Here is a 16,558-nt window from a genome sequence, read left to right as displayed (position 1 = left end):
ATTGTCCCGAAATTATAGGAGGAGGACTTGAGCAACACACCAGCCATGAGAGAGACCCAAGACGTCACTGCTGGCTGAGGGCCAGCACCAGGGGTCTGCAGACCCACAAATTTCCTCGATGAAGTTGTGACGTGTGGCAACCCTGCTGGATGGTTAACGTGGAAAATGCCACCGGCTCAGAATAACGTTTAGTGAGCATCCATGGTCTGTGCAGAAACCAGCCCGGGGGGTGGGCAGGGGAAAAGGAAAACAAGGAAGCCAGGAGGGAGAAAGGAAAGGGCGGGGGGAGAGAAAAATAGAGGAAAACAAAGGAAGATGCTTATATAGGGTGAAATTTTAATCTGCAAATAGGCTTAAATATTACCCACAACACCCAAACCCATTTTAAAGATGGAGAAACAAGTCCAGAGGAACGAAATGTCTGGTACAAGACGCCTTCATGAGGCAGGATGGGGGACGGCGGGGAGGAGGTGTATGTGATCCCAAATTGTGCCCCTTCCGTTCTGCCTGGGGGCTTAGTATTTTTTTTTCTTTTTAAATGACAGTCATGTTTTAAAAGATGGCAAATGTCAAGCAAATAGAATTTAATAAAACTTAATGGGAAGCCCGCTTTTTATTAATAATTCAATCACAATTTTTCTCCATTGCAAATAGAGGAAATCCTGTCGTTTGTGTAAAACGGCTCGTTTGTGGCCGAGCCTCACGGAGAAGCTGAACAGAGCAGAAGGTCCTGGCAAGAAGCCGCAGGCGCTCAAGGCGCAGAGGGGGACGCAGGGGGACACAGGGCGGGGGGCTTTTCCTTCCTTTGCTCTTGGTGGAGATGACGTCCACCAGAATTTCACCCTGCCTGATAAAAATGTGCACCGTGCCAAGGACTCCTCATCTAGGCTCAGGCTGTCTGCGGCAGGGCCTGTGGGAAGAGGCACAGGGTGGGGTCTTGTTCTAGGGAGGGAGGAAGCCGCCCTGCTGGAGCTAACCAGAGACCCACAGCACAGAGAGGTCTCCATCTCAGCAAATTCCACTAGGACTGAATCAAGGAGGGAGAATGGGGACCAGGTGGGACTCCCTGGCGGAGCTGCCCGGGGCACACGAACCTGAGAGGCACCAACAGGAAACACCTGGGTCTGCTCACTTGCTCACTCTCGAAAGGATCGAACACCCGAGAATTCGGATAAAACATGACAGCTGTTGTATCCTGCGAGGTTCGGTTATGCATTAAAGACAGACATTTACCTGCAGTGAGCAGCACTGTGCTCTCCGGCTCCTAAGAGTTTATTCGACACCTGCCACCCCCGGGTGTTGTCCTTGGCACTGCTGTGCAGCCCAAGAGGAACAGACCAAAGTCCCCACCCTCAGGGCTGGGCCTCACCGTGCAAGATGCAGGAGCAAAATGGATGTGAGGTGATAGAAGATATTGAGAAAAAGTAACTCACAGGCTACTGGTGGTGGAGCGATTCTCAGAAACGTCCAGGGACTCGCTGCCAAGGACGCAGGAGGGCACAGAGCAGAGGGTGGTCAGTGCAAAGGCCCTGCAGTGCGTGCCTGCTCAGCACAGCCAGGAGGCAAGTGCTGGGGGGACAAGCAAGGGGAGGGAAGGGAAGGGGAGTGGCTCAAGTGGTAGAGCGCCTGCCTGGCAAGCACGAGGCCCTGGGTTCAAACCCCAGTACTGACAAATAAATATAAAACAAAGGACAGTTGCCTCAACCAAGTTGGGGGTCTGGCCCAGGGGAGGCTTTGATGGGGTGGCAGTGATTCTGTGATCAGAGGTGCAGGTTGGAGCTGGGATGGGTGGCCTTTGAAGGAATCAGACTCACCAAAGAGTGACTAGCCAGAGAAGAGAAGAAGACAGAGCCTGGAGCCCATCAGTGTCAGTGTCCCAATGCCTCGAAACGGAGGGAAACAGCCAAGGAGGAGCAGAGGTCCAGTGAGGAAGGGTGGGGAGCTGCCATTAGGGCAGCTGCCAAGAAGCACCACATTGGGCACCATAATCCAGGAATTCATTCCCATGGCCAGAGGTCAAGGTGGCGGTCAATTACCATCAAGGCATGGACAAGCCTGCTACCCAGCTCTGACGGAGGCATCCCCACCTCCAGCTACGGGCTATCTGCAGCCCCCTTTCTCTTTCTTGGCCTTTTCCATGGACACCTCCCCCATCTCTGCATGTCCATCTCCACATGGCTGCTTCTGTGCCAGCCTGCGATGGACCTCACTTGCCAAATCCTGCCTTGCCCACAGGAGCTGGCTTGCAGGCCTCAGGGCCTCTTATGAACCCATAGACCCCTGCACTCCGTCCTGGGCTTCCCTAAGGAAAGGCCACCTGCTGTGTGCATCAAAGCTACAGGAGTGTCCTGGGCTGGAGGTGGACAGGGGTCAGTGCCTGCCCCACAGGCATAAGGCCCTGAATTTCATCCCATGGCAAGAAAGAAAGGAAGGAAGGAAGAGAGGGAAGGAAGAAAGGGAGGGAGGGAGGGAGAGAAAAGAAAGAAAAGAAGGATCCAGTGGCCAGAATCCTAAATCAAGCTGTGGCCAGGGCCAGGCTCCTCTGAGGCTCCTGTTCGGATCCACCGGCCTCTTCTGACTTCCGGTGGCGTGGGCCATCCTTGGCTTCTGGCTGCAGCACTCCACTCTCTGACTCCATGTGATGTGGCTTCTCTGTGTGTCTCCTTGGGCCTGTGTCCCTGCTTATAAGGACATGGGTCACTGCATTAAGGCCCACCCCACTCCAGTGCAGCTCATCTTCACATCACCTCTGCAAAAAGACCCTATTTCCAAACAAGATCTGGTTCTGAGGTGCCCGTGGGCAGGAGTTTGAGGGGCCAGTACATTGCACCCTCATTCTGCAGATGGGCCCAATACTTCCACAGTGCTGCAGCCTACGTTCTGGCCTGGCCGTTCTCCCTCCGCACACAGAGCCCCTCCCCCGATGGCCAAGATGTAATGTCAAGACCAATGCCCATGTCAGTCTTTTGGGTAAATCCCCAAGAGTGGTATTGCTGGGTCAAATGGTAGATCAATGTCTAGCTTTTTCAGTAGCCTCCAAATTTTTTTCCAGAGTGGTTGTACTAGTCTACATTCCCACCAGCAGTGTAAGAGGGTTCCTTTTTCCCCGCATCCTCGCCAACACCTGTTGTTGGTGGTGTTGCTGATGATGGCTATTCTAACAGGGGTGAGGTGGAATCTTAGCGTGGTTTTAATTTGCATTTCCTTTATGGCTAGAGCTGGTGAACATTTTTTCATGTGTTTTTTAGCCATTTGAATTTCTTCTTTTGAGAAAGTTCTGTTTAGTTCACTTGCCCATTTCTTTAATGGTTCATTAGTTTTGGGAGAATTTAGTTTTTTAAGTTCCCTATATATTCTGGTTATCAGTCCTTTGCCTCATGTGTAGCTGGCAAATATTTTCTCCCACTCTGCGGGTGTTCTCTTCAGAGGCACCTGCACACCCATGTTTATTGCGGCACTATTCACAATAGCCAAGTTATGGAAGCAGCCAAGATGCCCCAGCACTGACGAATGGATTAAGAAAATGTGGTATCTATACACAATGGAATTTTATGCAGCCATGAAGAAGAACGAAATGTTATCATTCGCTGGTAAATGGATGGAATTGGAGAACATCATTCTGAGTGAGGTTAGCCTGGCTCAAAAAACCAAAAATCGTATGTTCTCCCTCATATGTGGACATTAGATCAAGGGCAAACACAACAAGGGGATTGGACTTTGAGCACATGATAAAAGCGAGAGCACACAAGGGAGGGGTGAGGATAGGTAAGACACCTAAAAAACTAGCTAGCATTTGTTGCCCTTAACGCAGAGAAACTAAAGCAGATACCTTAAAGCAACTGAGGCCAATAGGAAAAGGGGAACAGGTACTAGAGAAAAGATTAGATCAAAAAGAATTAACCTAGAAGGTAACACCCACGCACAGGAAATCAATGTGAGTCAATGCCCTGTATAGCTATCCTTACCTCAACCAGCAAAACCCTTGTTCCTTCCTATTATTGCTTATACTCTCTCTTCAACAAAATTAGAGATAAGGGCAAAATAGTTTCTGCTGGATATTGGGGGGGGAGAGGGAGGAGGGGAGTGGGTGGTAAGGGAGGGGGTGGGGGCAGGGGGGAGAAATGAACCAAGCCTTGTATGCACATATGAATAATAAAACAATAAAAATTAAAAAATAAAAATAAAATTTATGATTAGATATGTAATTCCAAAATTGAATATGACAAGATAAAAATCAGTTAAAAAAAAAAAGACCAATGCCTATGACCTGTGACCCTGTGGTGACCAGAGACTCAAGGGAGCCCAGCCCTGTTTGTCCCCAGCAGTGACGACCCTGTACCTACTAGTGTGGTGACCTCGGTGACTCTGGCACAGGCCACCACCAGCAATGAGACCCAACTGTGCTGGTGACGAAGGAAGCCCCAAGCTTCACTTGGAAGTTAGCAAGAAGCGCGAGAGGCTCCCATCCGAGATCACAGGCCCAGTGACAAACAGCAGAAGTGCAGAAGGCATTGTCACCTCCCGGTGCTCCAGGCCTCTGCCAGGCTGGGGAGGCCATTGGACTGGAGCCCAGGAAGGTGAGGAGGATCCCAGAGCGAACAAGACGCGTTTCCTGAGCGGACATCACAAGGTAAGGGGCGTTTTCCAGGGCTAAGCACTGACTAGTGAGTACTGGGGCTTCAGAGCAGCGGGTGGAGGCTGGGGATCCCCAAGAGCCTGGGGATCTGAGGATGGAGCTGAGAGGAAGGGAGACATGGGCTGCATCCCGGAGGCAGGACCTCAAGGGCATCCCCAAGTCCAGAGATCCCCAGATGGCCCCAGAGAAGCTACCCACGCGGGACCAGAATCCCTGGACTCAGGGTCCGTGCAGTCATGTGGCTTTCTTGTGCCTGATAAGAACAGCTTTCCAGCCGGCCGACGTTAATTAAGCTGACAATCTTGATAAGTCTCACGGTTAACCGCCCAGGAAAATAAGATGAGATGCCTGTTATGTCTTGAAGCACCCAATAGTCATTTTTAAATTAAATTAAATGGCTTATCTGTGCTAATACAAATCGACTAGGGCGGTATATCTTCCATGCCTAAGTGGTGGCTGAGCAGCCCGAGCCCTGGCAAGGCTCAGTCAAGTTCAACTTAAGGCCGGGCACTGGTGGCTCACGTCTGCAATCCTAGCTACTTGGGAGGAGGCTGTGATTGGGAGGATTGCAACCAGAGGCCAACCAGAGCAAACACATTCATGAGACGTGTTTGTACCAAGCAATAGCTGGGTACAGTGGTGCATGCCTGTCATCCCAAGTTACTTGGGAGGCTGAGATGAGGAGGAGCGGGGTTCGAAGCCAGCCCCAGCAAAACAAGTTCTCTGGGCATGGTGCCATACACCTGTCATCCCGGCTACATGGGAAGTGTAAAATAGGATCTTGGTCAAGGCTAGTGTAGGCAAAAATCGAGACACTGTCTCCAAAATAACCAGCGCAAAAAGGACTGAAAGTGTGGCTCAAAAGGTAGAGCACCTGCCTCACAAGTGCAAAGCCCAGAGTTCAAATCCTGTACCGCCCTCCCCCAAAAACAAATACAATGAGGTTCAAACGACACCAACAGAACACGAAAAATCACCCGAGAGAGAAAAGCCCTGCTCACGACCGAGGCTCGGGTGCAAAAGACGGTTAGGGGACGCCACACGGGTCAGAGATTTCTTCGACACCTCGCGAGGACAGCAAGGAAAGAATAATAAACCGCTCAGCACACTCCAAGAGGAGTCGGCATGGGGATGATCCGTGTCCTAAAAAGGAAAACCCCAAAAGCAGAAAGCTAATTAAAGCTGTAACAGGAGAAAATTGGCCTGACAGGAAGGAGCCACGTGTGGTTGAAAGAACACACAGCGCACAGTCCGGGCAGAGCAGCCAGACAGACAACGGGACGGCGGCTGGGAAAGGCGGTTTGCAAGGGGACCGATCCACACGGCGCTGGGTCCCTCTCCACCCCCAGTGGCCGCCCTCATCCCACGCTTGCAGCTGAAGCAGAACCGGAAACACCGAGGGGCTCGGTGGTGCAGTAGGTTCCCTGGGGACCGTCCCCCTAATAACCACGGTGACCTGTGTTTCCATCTGGCTCCAGGGCTTCCCATCGACACTGCTTGCAGATAAGGAAACTGAGGTCTAGAGAGGCAAAACCCCTGTCCCCAAGTCCACAGTGAGGACCTGGTGGAGCTGAGCCCGGGTGGCTGTCACCTTGGAGATGTTTCAGTCCGAGTAGCCGCACAGGCCCAGCTCACTGCATGTTAGCGGAGGGCACAGATGGCCGAGCACCTAAAAGTGTGTTTGGGGGTGGGGGGACACCGTTCTGCCTCCATGCTTTCCTTCCCCTCAACTTTTTCAGGGTGGGGATTGGTTTTGGTTTTTGTTCTCTGAGACAGGGTCTGGCTATATAGCCCAGGCTGACCTGAAACTCAGATCCTCCTGCCTCAGCCTCCCGAGCTCTGGGATTACAGGTATGCACGACCACACTAGTGGATGCAATGAAGTTAACATGGAGAAGCATCAGTCAGACAAACCCAGCTCGAGGTGCTGTGCAGAGTACCTGAGAGCTCTCCTTAAAATGACAAGGTCGTAAGAGAAAGGGGAGGACCAGGGACATCCAGGTCCCACCTTAAAGAAGATCTGGAGAGGTGAGAAGGCCACACCTGTGGGTCCTGGGATGCCTGCTAATGGGAGTGAGCCTGCGGGAAACACAACACCGGCGAAGCCGGGTGGAGCACGCAGGGGGATTCCCGCTTCTGTTTCTGCAATGCTGGTGCAGTCTGAAGTCGTTTCACAAGGAAGAAAACTACAAAAAAAAATTAAATGTGTATTTTATTATATGCAAATCCTACCTCAAGAAAGGCAGATTTTGCTCAAGAAGTACTGTTTATTTAGTAAATAAAATACGTGTTTGTGCAGGCGTGCGAAAAGGCTCGGAGCAGACAGATCCAAACACTGCAGCGACTTCATGGCACTACTGAGTTGCAAAGACGTTTTCGCATCTTAATTTTGCTTCTGAATTACCTGTAACAAGAGAATAGCAGCTGACCATGGTGGTGCCTACCTATAGTCCCAGCCCTCAGGAGGCTGAGGTGGGAGGACTGTGAGTTCCAGGCCAGCCTGGGCCACAAAGCAAGACACAAACAAAAACCAAAAACTTTTCCATAATTATGACTGAATTATATAATGGTGTCATTTTATTACGTGCCAGTCATTTTTAAAACGGGGCTATGATTATTGTAATTATAACCTCTCTGGCTATTCTAGAATGGAAAACGCTCTATAAGAAGAAGCAATTATTTTTTAAATTTTTATTGATTTATTCACTGTGGTGCTAAGGATTAACCCAGGGTCTTGTGCATGCTAGGCAAGTGCTCTTCCACTGAGCTACATCCGCAGCCCCAAGAAGAAATTACTTTTAGCCGGGTGCCAGAGGCTCACACCTGTAATCCTGGCTACTTTTGAGACTTAGATCGGGAGGATGGTGGTTTGAGGCCAGCCTGGGCAAATAGTTCGAGACCCCCATCTCCAAAATAACCAGAGCAGAATGGACTGGAGGAGTGGCTCAAGCAGTAGAGCGCCTGCTTTGCAAGTGTGAAGCCCTGAGTTCAAACCCCAGTCCCACCAAAAAGAAAAAAACAAGTCTTTTTCACATGGAGGGTGGGGGGCTTAGTGGTCTCTGCTCAGCCCCAGAGGGCACCTCAGGGCCCAGCAGCAGCAGGAGTGCAGTGGAGTCCCAGGGCACCCACCTCGTGCCAGGAAAGCCTTGGGCCTCAGCAGCCCACACGCCGCCCGCTGCCCTCCCCGCACGCCCCTCCCGCTCTGTCCCCCGGCTCGGGTTTGGGACCGACACACAGCCGTGCATTTGCTGCGTGAAGACAAACCACTCTGTCGGCCCTGACAGTCAGCTAATGGGCTCTCCTGCTGGCGTCCCCAGCTCCTCGGCCTGGCTGCTCCTCCCCTGTGCCACTACCCTCTAATTTCCTGTCAATCCCAGAAAATGAATTACAGTTGCTTTGGGAAACGTAGTCCTTACAGGAAAAGCAAAGTCTTTTTTTGCGGGGGGAGGGGGCTGTACTGGGGTCTGAACTCAGCACTCATGAGGCAGACACCCCATCTTGAAATTGGGTCTCGCTCTATGTCCGGGGCAGCCTGGACTGTGATCCTATTATTTATGCTTCCCTGGGTAGCTGGGATGACAGGCACACACCACCACACCCCGCTAATGGTTGACATGGGGTCTCGAGAGCTTTTTGCCTAGGCTGGCCTCTAACTGTGACCCACCCCCATCTCAGCCTCCCAAGTAGCCAGGATTACAGATGTGAGCACCTGGCCCAGAAAGAGCAAGTTTTAGGCTCGTCAACGCCAGACGCTACTTCTGGACAGACATTACCGCAGTCCTGTCCCGTGGGAGGCAGGTGATGCCCAGCACGAGGGGGCAGCAGGGCTGACCGCAGGGTGTCCCTAGAGGGGCTGGGAGGAACAGATGGCCTGTGGGGCCCGACGGGAGGAGGATTTGCCAGGGGTGGTCTGAGTGGGCTCCAGACTTGTTCCCAGAGTCCTTACAGAAAGGCGGCAGAAGTGGCCGAGCACAGAGGCGATATGGTAGAAGCAGAGATCAGCGATGTCACCCGGCTGGCTCGGAGGCTGGAACTTGGGCCAGGAACCCAGAAACGGGAAGAGGAAGGGTGGGCTGTCCCTGGAGGTGGCCCATGGTGGACTCTGACCCACAGGACGGCAGGAGTCCTGTGCTTTGAGCACAGGAGACCCGTGAGGGGCTGCTGGGGCTGAGCGGGGTCCAGTCACCCCTGGAATCAAGGGGACCTGCCCAGCAGCACCAGGAAGGGGCTGGTGGTGAGGCGGGGCCTGACCTCAGCAGGCTGGACAGAAAGGACACCTGGGCCCAGGTGGCCGGGTGGCTCCCACCTGCCTCTGAGCAGCAGGCCACACAGATGCGTTTCACGGACGGAGCTGAGGCGGGGCGGCAGGAACGGCTTGGCCATCGGTCACCGGGCGGCGGTGACTTACTTACTGGCCGGCTCGTTAGGTCTGCAAGTCAGTTCGTTTGTCACGAGTCACCCTCGAGCGCGGAGCCTGGCGGGGCAGCGAGAGTTCCTGTAACCGTCGACGGGGCGCTCATGGCGCTCGGTGGTGCGGGAAGGGGGTTAGGACGCGGTGCTCCTTAAACGCGGCGCGGCCCGGCCCGAGCCCGCACCAGCCCAGACGGGGCCAGAGTCACCGCTCCGATCAGAACTTGTCCCACGCATGGACCCGGGGGAAGAAACGGAATTAACTCCAAATTAACTACAAATCAATCCAGAGCGGGCTTCCGACGAAATTGACTTCACCACTGCGCATGGCTGGGGGACAGCAGGTGGCCAGGGCCCCACCCGGCCAGGGCTGCAGGAACCTTTTCATATGTTAGAGTCTGGGAGGGGACAGAGGAGGTCAGGCGGGGCCCGGGAGACCTGGTCCTTCCACCTCGGCTCCCACTTGAGCCTCTCTCCCCCTGCGGCCCAGAAGCAGCCAGGGTGGGTGGTCAGCAGTCCCAGGAGAGGTAGCCACACCGCAGATGTCCTGAGTCACGTCCTTGCTTGGGGCCTCTTCCTGTGACTTGGCCCTTGGGACTCTTCTGTGAGGACTCTGGCCAGCACCTGGCTGCTCAGAGGACACTCCACCCGCGATGCCCACAGAGGGCAGAAAGTTCCTCGGGGTGCGGCGAGCACCCACGAGGATCTGGTCCAAAAAACATTCTTTTTTGAGGCAAGGCTTCACTGTGTAACCCAGGCTGGCCTCAAACTAGTAATCCACCTGCCTCAGCCTCTGGGTGCTGGGATTACAGGCGTGCACCACCACACCAGGCTCCAAGTGAAGATTCTGATGTATTTCTCACCAGGCCCGGAGGAGGCCGGTCCACGCTCAGAGCCTCCCCACCCGGTTACATCTTTAAGATTCTGTGTAAAATCCCAAGTCACAAATCAAGGTAAGAAGATGTAACTAAATGCCACCAGAGACCCTGAACTCCTGCCACAGCAAAACCACAGTATTAGGGGACCCTTGCCGCCCTCCTCCGTGGACAGCCACAGGGTCAGGCCTGGGAAGCTCCTCTCAACACCAGGCTCCTGCCCAGGTGCCTCGGGGTCCTCAGGAAACGAACCGCCTCCCAAAACCACCTTCTGTTGCTGTAACAGAATACCCGACACTGGGTCATTTATAAGGGAAGGTTAGAGGTTATTTGGCTCAGAGTTTTGGAAGGTGTGACGTCTAAGAGCACAGATTGATACCTAAATAGGACACGACAACACATGGATGCCTGGATACGATCCAGAGAGCCACTCAGAAGACGGTCACTGTGACCAAACACCTTGGGAGGGGAAAAACAGATTTGGGCTCAGTGTCAGAGGTTTCAGTCCATGAAACGAACCAACGCCTCCGGGTTCCACGCGGCACTTCCACCTTCTTAAATTAGCTGCTGGATTTAAAAGCTAGGAAAGTTTAGTTTTGTTTAGCTTTGCTTCGTTCTTTAATGTGTGAGGTGGCTCTGCCGAACCCGCTCCCATCCTGGGCTTCCTGAAGGGGACGAGGGGACCCCACCGCCCTTTCCCATCCGCTCAGGTCCTCCGTGGCTGCGGGGCACCTGCCATAGTCCCAACGTCCAAGCTCGAATCTGCCCCCAATCATTGGGGAAAGTTCTACAGAAAGGGAAGTTAAGCCATCCAAGGACTGGAGAGGTGGCTCGGTGGTGTTGGCAAGTGAACAAAAGACAAGACAAACGACAACAAAAAGCCGCCTGTGCCTCCATCTGCCAGTTAGGAAGCCCTGACCTGTGGGAGAGGACTGCTGGGGTCAGAGCAGGCTGGGGACAGAGGAGGGACAGCGGGAGATGGAGAGGGACAGAGCAGTGTGCACTGGACAGATCCCCGAGTGAACATTTGCAGAGGAGTGATTTTATTTACTTTTTATTTTGGCAGCACTGGGGTTTGAACTCAGAGCCTCGTGCTTGCTAGGCAGGTGCTCTACCACTTCGGTCACCCCACCAGCACTTTTTTGGGATGGGTATTTTTGAGATAGGGTCTCATAAACTATTTGCCCGGGGCTGGCCTCAAACCTCCATCCTCTTCAACACTGCCTCCTGAGTAGCTGGGATTACAGATGTGAGCCACAGCGCCCAGTCCAGATCCATCATTTTTGGGCCAAGACAGCTGTGGTTTGGCAGTGTGGAGGTGGGAGGGGGAGACGGGGAAATCGAGGGGATCTGGGTAGGAACATTGGCTAGTCAATGCCTCTCCAGGGAGGCAGCCGCATGGCCTGGTCTGGGAGACGTGGCCTAACTTCTGGCCCCAGCCCCCGTGCTGCCTGGGAGGACAGCTGAGCCGTTATTGAATTTTAAATGAAACCCAAATTGCCTGCGGCAGCAGGGAAATATCTCTGGCACGGTAATTCTTCCTTGGAGTGCCATTGCTGCATTTGATAAAATGCCCGGCTCCGCTGCGTCCAGAGTCCACGCAGCAGGCAGGGCCCAGGCTCCCGGCCTGGGGCCCCCTGCACTCCCTGGGCCTCGTCTCGAGCTGTGTGCCCGAGGCTGTGTGTACCTTGGTGGCTGGTGGCCAGAGGGGAGGACTGGGGAGACATCCAAAAAGGACACAGTCTCTCCAACCAAACCTGAGTGACACACCATGACCATGGTCAGTGCTGGAGGTGACACCGCACAGGCCTGGCAGGATGCAGTGGGGCGGCCAGCTCTGCCCACAGTGGGGCCTTCGCTGGGAAGGGCCGGACGTCCCATGTGCTCTCTGCCAAGCTGTGTCCTAACTGAAGCCAGGATTCTGCTGCTGCCTGGGGACGGACACGGGGCACACCCTGGGCAGCAGAACAAGGCACCAGCTGTGAGAGCCCCGAGGAGGCCACCAGGGCCTAAGGTTGGAGAGACAATTAGAATGTGAAGGATTTGCCCATGAGCTCCGAGCAGCTCAGCGTCCATGCCCACTGTGAGCGACCAGATGCCCACTGACCCGTGCTGTGGGGTCTTTTTGTTTCGGTTGACCTGGGGCAGTTCTTTTGTCTGGGGAGGTGTTTTGGTGGCACTGGGGCTTGAACTCAGGGCCTTGTGCCAGCCACTCATGACCTGTTTTGCTTCAGTTATTTTTCAGATAGGGTCTCGCTTTTTAAATGTTTGCCTATGCCAGCCTCCTACCTGTTCTTCCCGTGCAGCTGGGACGACAGGCGTGGACCTCACGCTCAGCTTATTGGTTGAGATGGGGGGGGGGGTCTCACTAATTTTTTTGTCTGGGCTGACCTTAAACCATGATCCTCCTGATCTCTGCCTCACAAGCATTCCAGGACTTTGGCCGTGAGCCACAGCTCCTCCTGGTGCCTGTGCTGTGTTTTGTAAGGAGGGGACAGTGGGGATGGTGTGGCACCTGTTGCTCTCGCTGTCTGGGCCTGGGGAAGATCCCGAAGGTGGTGGTGCTGCTTTGATGCCCACACCCCTCATTCCCCCGTGACGACCATGGAGACAAGGCGGGCTCAACACACCCCCGGCCGTCCCTGGAGCGAGTCGTATTTTAAGCATTAAGATTTTTGGGGGGTCATCTGGGTGTGATGACCTGTAATCCCTGGTCTGCTCTGACCCGTGGGAAGCCAGGGCTGTGCTCTGGGTGGCACAGCATCCAGGTGGCAGCAGCAGAGGGCAGAGGTCCCCGGGGGGCTCACAGATGCCTACAGACAGCAGAGTAGGAGAGGGAGAAAGTGCAGACACCGGCCATTGGCAGACCCTGTGGCACAGAACAGAGTCCCGCTCAGACAGCTGCCATTCCGGGGGGAGCGGGAGGAGCAGACGACGAACCTGAATGGCCACATGACCTTCAGCTCCGGAAAACCCGGTGCTCCAGAACCATGTGGATCCAGCGTGAGGCTCCAGAGCTGTTGACTGAGCTGGGCCCAGCTGGGCTTGGGACTCATGGCATTGACAGGCTGGCAGATCCACGAGAGGAGGTGCGGGGCAGGCAACTGTGGACCCCAGCCCCGCCAATGAAGGCCAGTTTCCAGCCCCCAACCCAACACTGAAACTTACGGACCGGTGGTCACTTGAAGTTGTAATTAAACCACAGCCTGAGAAGTCAGGGATACTTAATTCTACAAACCCAGCAGAGGCCACCCTGCTGTCAGAAGGAGGAGGATCAAGTACAGATGTCACTTGGGCACAAGTGGCCACAGAGGACAGAGAACCTCCCACCACCCAGCACCATCTAGGCCAGGCCCCGCCAGGCCTGGAACCGGAATCCCCACTCACCCTAGCGTCTGTCCCAGACAAGTCACCCGCGAAGTCCAGCAGTGCCACCTGGACATTGGGGCCCCGCCAAGCGTCCATGCACTCTACTGGGGTGAAGTCATGTCCACCCGGAACCAGCTGATATGACCTTGCTTGGAAATGGGGTCTCTGCAGATGACTTAGCTAGGAGCCAGGGGCCCGAATCAGGAACAGCCAACCTAGGAAGAGACATGGAGGTGACATGTGGCCGTCCGTCTGTGCCACTAACTGCTGAAGTAACTTTCCGGATGGCCACAGCGCCTGAGCAGCCCACGGTGCACACAGACAGCTGAGGACCTGTGGGGACGAGCCTCCTTGCTGTCAGGAGCAGAGCCGGTGACTTCACCACCAGCTACTGGCCCAGAGGGGCAGCCGCCCGCCTCCACCATCCAGCGCAGAGCCCTTGTCGGCTGGCAGCGTCCGCGGAAGCTTCAAACACAGACTGGCAGCTTGGAATTGTGCCGGCTGACGCAGCAAATCTGCAGCTGATTTGCTAAATGCGTGTTGAGTGTTTGAGCATCCCTTATCACCGGGGTGCGTTCTCCAGCCACCGTCTTCATTGCTTATGTGAGTATGACTTGAATGCCTGGCAGCACATCCATCTCCCAGTGGGAGACACAGACAGACAGACAGACAGACACACGCTTTGTGAGGCTTTGTCCCACCGTGCACTGGGGAACCAGAAAAGACACACTCCTGGGGACACAGTAGAGGGTCAGTCCAGCCGGGTGTGGTGGTTCACAGCTGTAATCCCAGCACCCAGGAGGCTGAGGCAGGAGAATCGTGAGTTTGAGACCAGGGTGGGTTACACAGCCAGATCCTGTTTAAAAACAAACAAAAGCAAAAAGGCCTGAGAAGCTCCTCCCGCCTCCGCCTCCGCCTCCCCAGCAGCTGACACCACAGGTGCGAGTCGGCTATAAATGTGTCCCCTGAAATAACTTTGGGGCTGTGGGTGGGGCTCAAGTGGTGGAGTGCCTGCTTAGCAAGCAGGAAGCCCTAAGTTCAAACCCCAGTACTGCCAAAAAAAACCACATTTGATGGTTACTTTTATGTTGTGTGAATTTCACCTCAATTTTTGTACATTTTGTACGCCCCAAATTTTGTGGGGGGCATACCTACATTAAAAAGGCCTTTGTCATTGGCCTGAAAAAAAAATCTTGAAGTATTTTTAAAAAGACAGAGCTCACTGTGCATGGGCCCCATCTTACTCCATCAGGAGCTTCAGGAAATGGCTTGGCCACGTCTGATCCTGGGAGCCTCAGTCCCCAGGTTCCGGCTCGGAAGAGATGTCTCTCTGTTGCAAATACAACCCAGACCCCGGCATGAAGCCTCCGCTGAGGATCCAGGCTGGCTCCAAGGGTGGGTGGAGTGCGGTGGGCTGAGTGTGGGAGGAGGCCGCTGTGGGAGGCACAGAGAGGAAGGGAACGCGTAACGCACTGGTCAGGAGCAAGAGGACACAGGCTGGACTGTCCTGCCTGCCCAGGGTGGCAGAGACACCTCACCCACTGCTTTCAGGGGGCCTCTGTGGGTCAGCACCCTCTCAGACCCTTGTGCTGGGGATACCATGACCTTGGCCCCTTCCACTGCCTCCCACTGCTGGCCAAACCTGTCTGGTCCTGCATCCATCTGCAGAGGATGGGGTTGGGTAGGGCGACTGGAGGCCAAGCTCTCACGCTTGCTCAGGGTGGTGGGCTTTGCCGACCAGGCGGCCAGGTCTCTGCACCCTCCCAGGTCCCAGGGGCGTTTACAGTCCACCATGGATGGGGAGCCTCGCGAATAGGTCCCGGAGGCACTGCGGTGCATCCTGTCAGTCCCAGCCCCAGCAGGTGCTCCCGGGGGTCAGAGACCCACATCAGCCAGTCTTCCCCCTGCCCCATGCACTGTCCTTCCTGGGCTGTCAGGAGCTGCTGCTGGCATCTGGTACCCAAGCTCAGCAGAATCTATAACTCCCTTCCGTGGCCCCAGTGCCAGCCTGGCTCCCGCAGAGGGGTGGGCGGGAAGCCCAGCGCCCTACCAGCCCTCACCTCTCCTGCTTCCCTCCACCCCATGGAGCTCTGCACCACTAGTGGGCCTGGCAGACAGAGCAGGCCCCCCCCAGGGCACTGCGCAACAAACAGCCAAGAGCTGGGTGTGGATGAATGACTGCCTGGATCCCCCTATACCTGAAGCTGTCCATGAGCCCTACTGCCACACAAGCCGGTTTTGCTTGCTTGGTCACTTCCACAGAGGTCCCCCGTGGGGTGATGTGGAGCCTATGAGTGGTGTGCCAAGGATGGGGTGAGTCAACAGCCCTGGAATCTGGATAGGGTCCATCTCCACAGCTGTCCAAGTGTATCTGTCAGCATGGCTGCTGTAACAAAGAACCTCAGATCTGGTCCTTTACTCAGTCCTGGAGGCAGGAAGTCCGAAGCCCAGGCGTTGCTAGGCTGGCCCCTGCTGTGGCTTTTCCCTTCAGCCTGCATACTCAATCATCTCTCTGTCCCAGTCCCCTCGTGATGAGGACACCAGCCACGTGGCCAGAGCTCTCCGACCTCACTTCTGCTCCATTACCTCTGGAAGAGCCTGTCTCCAGGTGATGTCACATTCTGAGGCCCTGGAGGTCAGGACTTGAGCTTCGTCTTTTGGGGACACAACCCAAGACACTGAGGTGACTGAAGGCACAGTGACCTACCCGATGGTACCTCTGACTCTAGTTGTCCCATGTCACCTGACCTTGTGGCCAGCATAGAGTTAAGCGGCGATGCAGGGCACCATAGCAGGAACTGTGTCCCAGCTCGGATGGGCTTTGGAGCCTGGCATGAATTCCTGGTGAATACCCTCTGGGCACGAGGAGGCCTCGGATTTAGGAGTGCCCTGGCCTGCGCTGGGCATGGGGGCACTGGAGCAGCCACAAGGGTTCCAAAGAGGGAGTGAAGTCACCCTGCACAGGCATCCCGTGCAGGCCAGGTTAGATCAAGATGGAGGAAGGAAAGTTACCCAAGATCAAGACAAAAGCACCACATCTGAGCTGGTGACCACTCTTCCCAAACAGGCTGCCACGATCCACCTTCTTCCCCTGGACCCTGGTACCCAGCACCTCCCGGCCTAATGTATGGTCTGAGCAGTGACAGTGACCTTTGCAGGGCAGCTCTGCAGACAGCTCACACCGCAGCCTCAGGAAGCAGGAGCCCCACATGCAGAGTGTTTTGGGATTTACAAGCTTATTCTAATTTGGCCTAGGAGTATTTATTGA

Source organism: Castor canadensis, chromosome 18 (genome assembly GCF_047511655.1).
Source record: "Castor canadensis chromosome 18, mCasCan1.hap1v2, whole genome shotgun sequence".
Lineage (NCBI taxonomy): Eukaryota > Metazoa > Chordata > Mammalia > Rodentia > Castoridae > Castor > Castor canadensis.
This window is presented reverse-complemented; position numbering follows the sequence as displayed.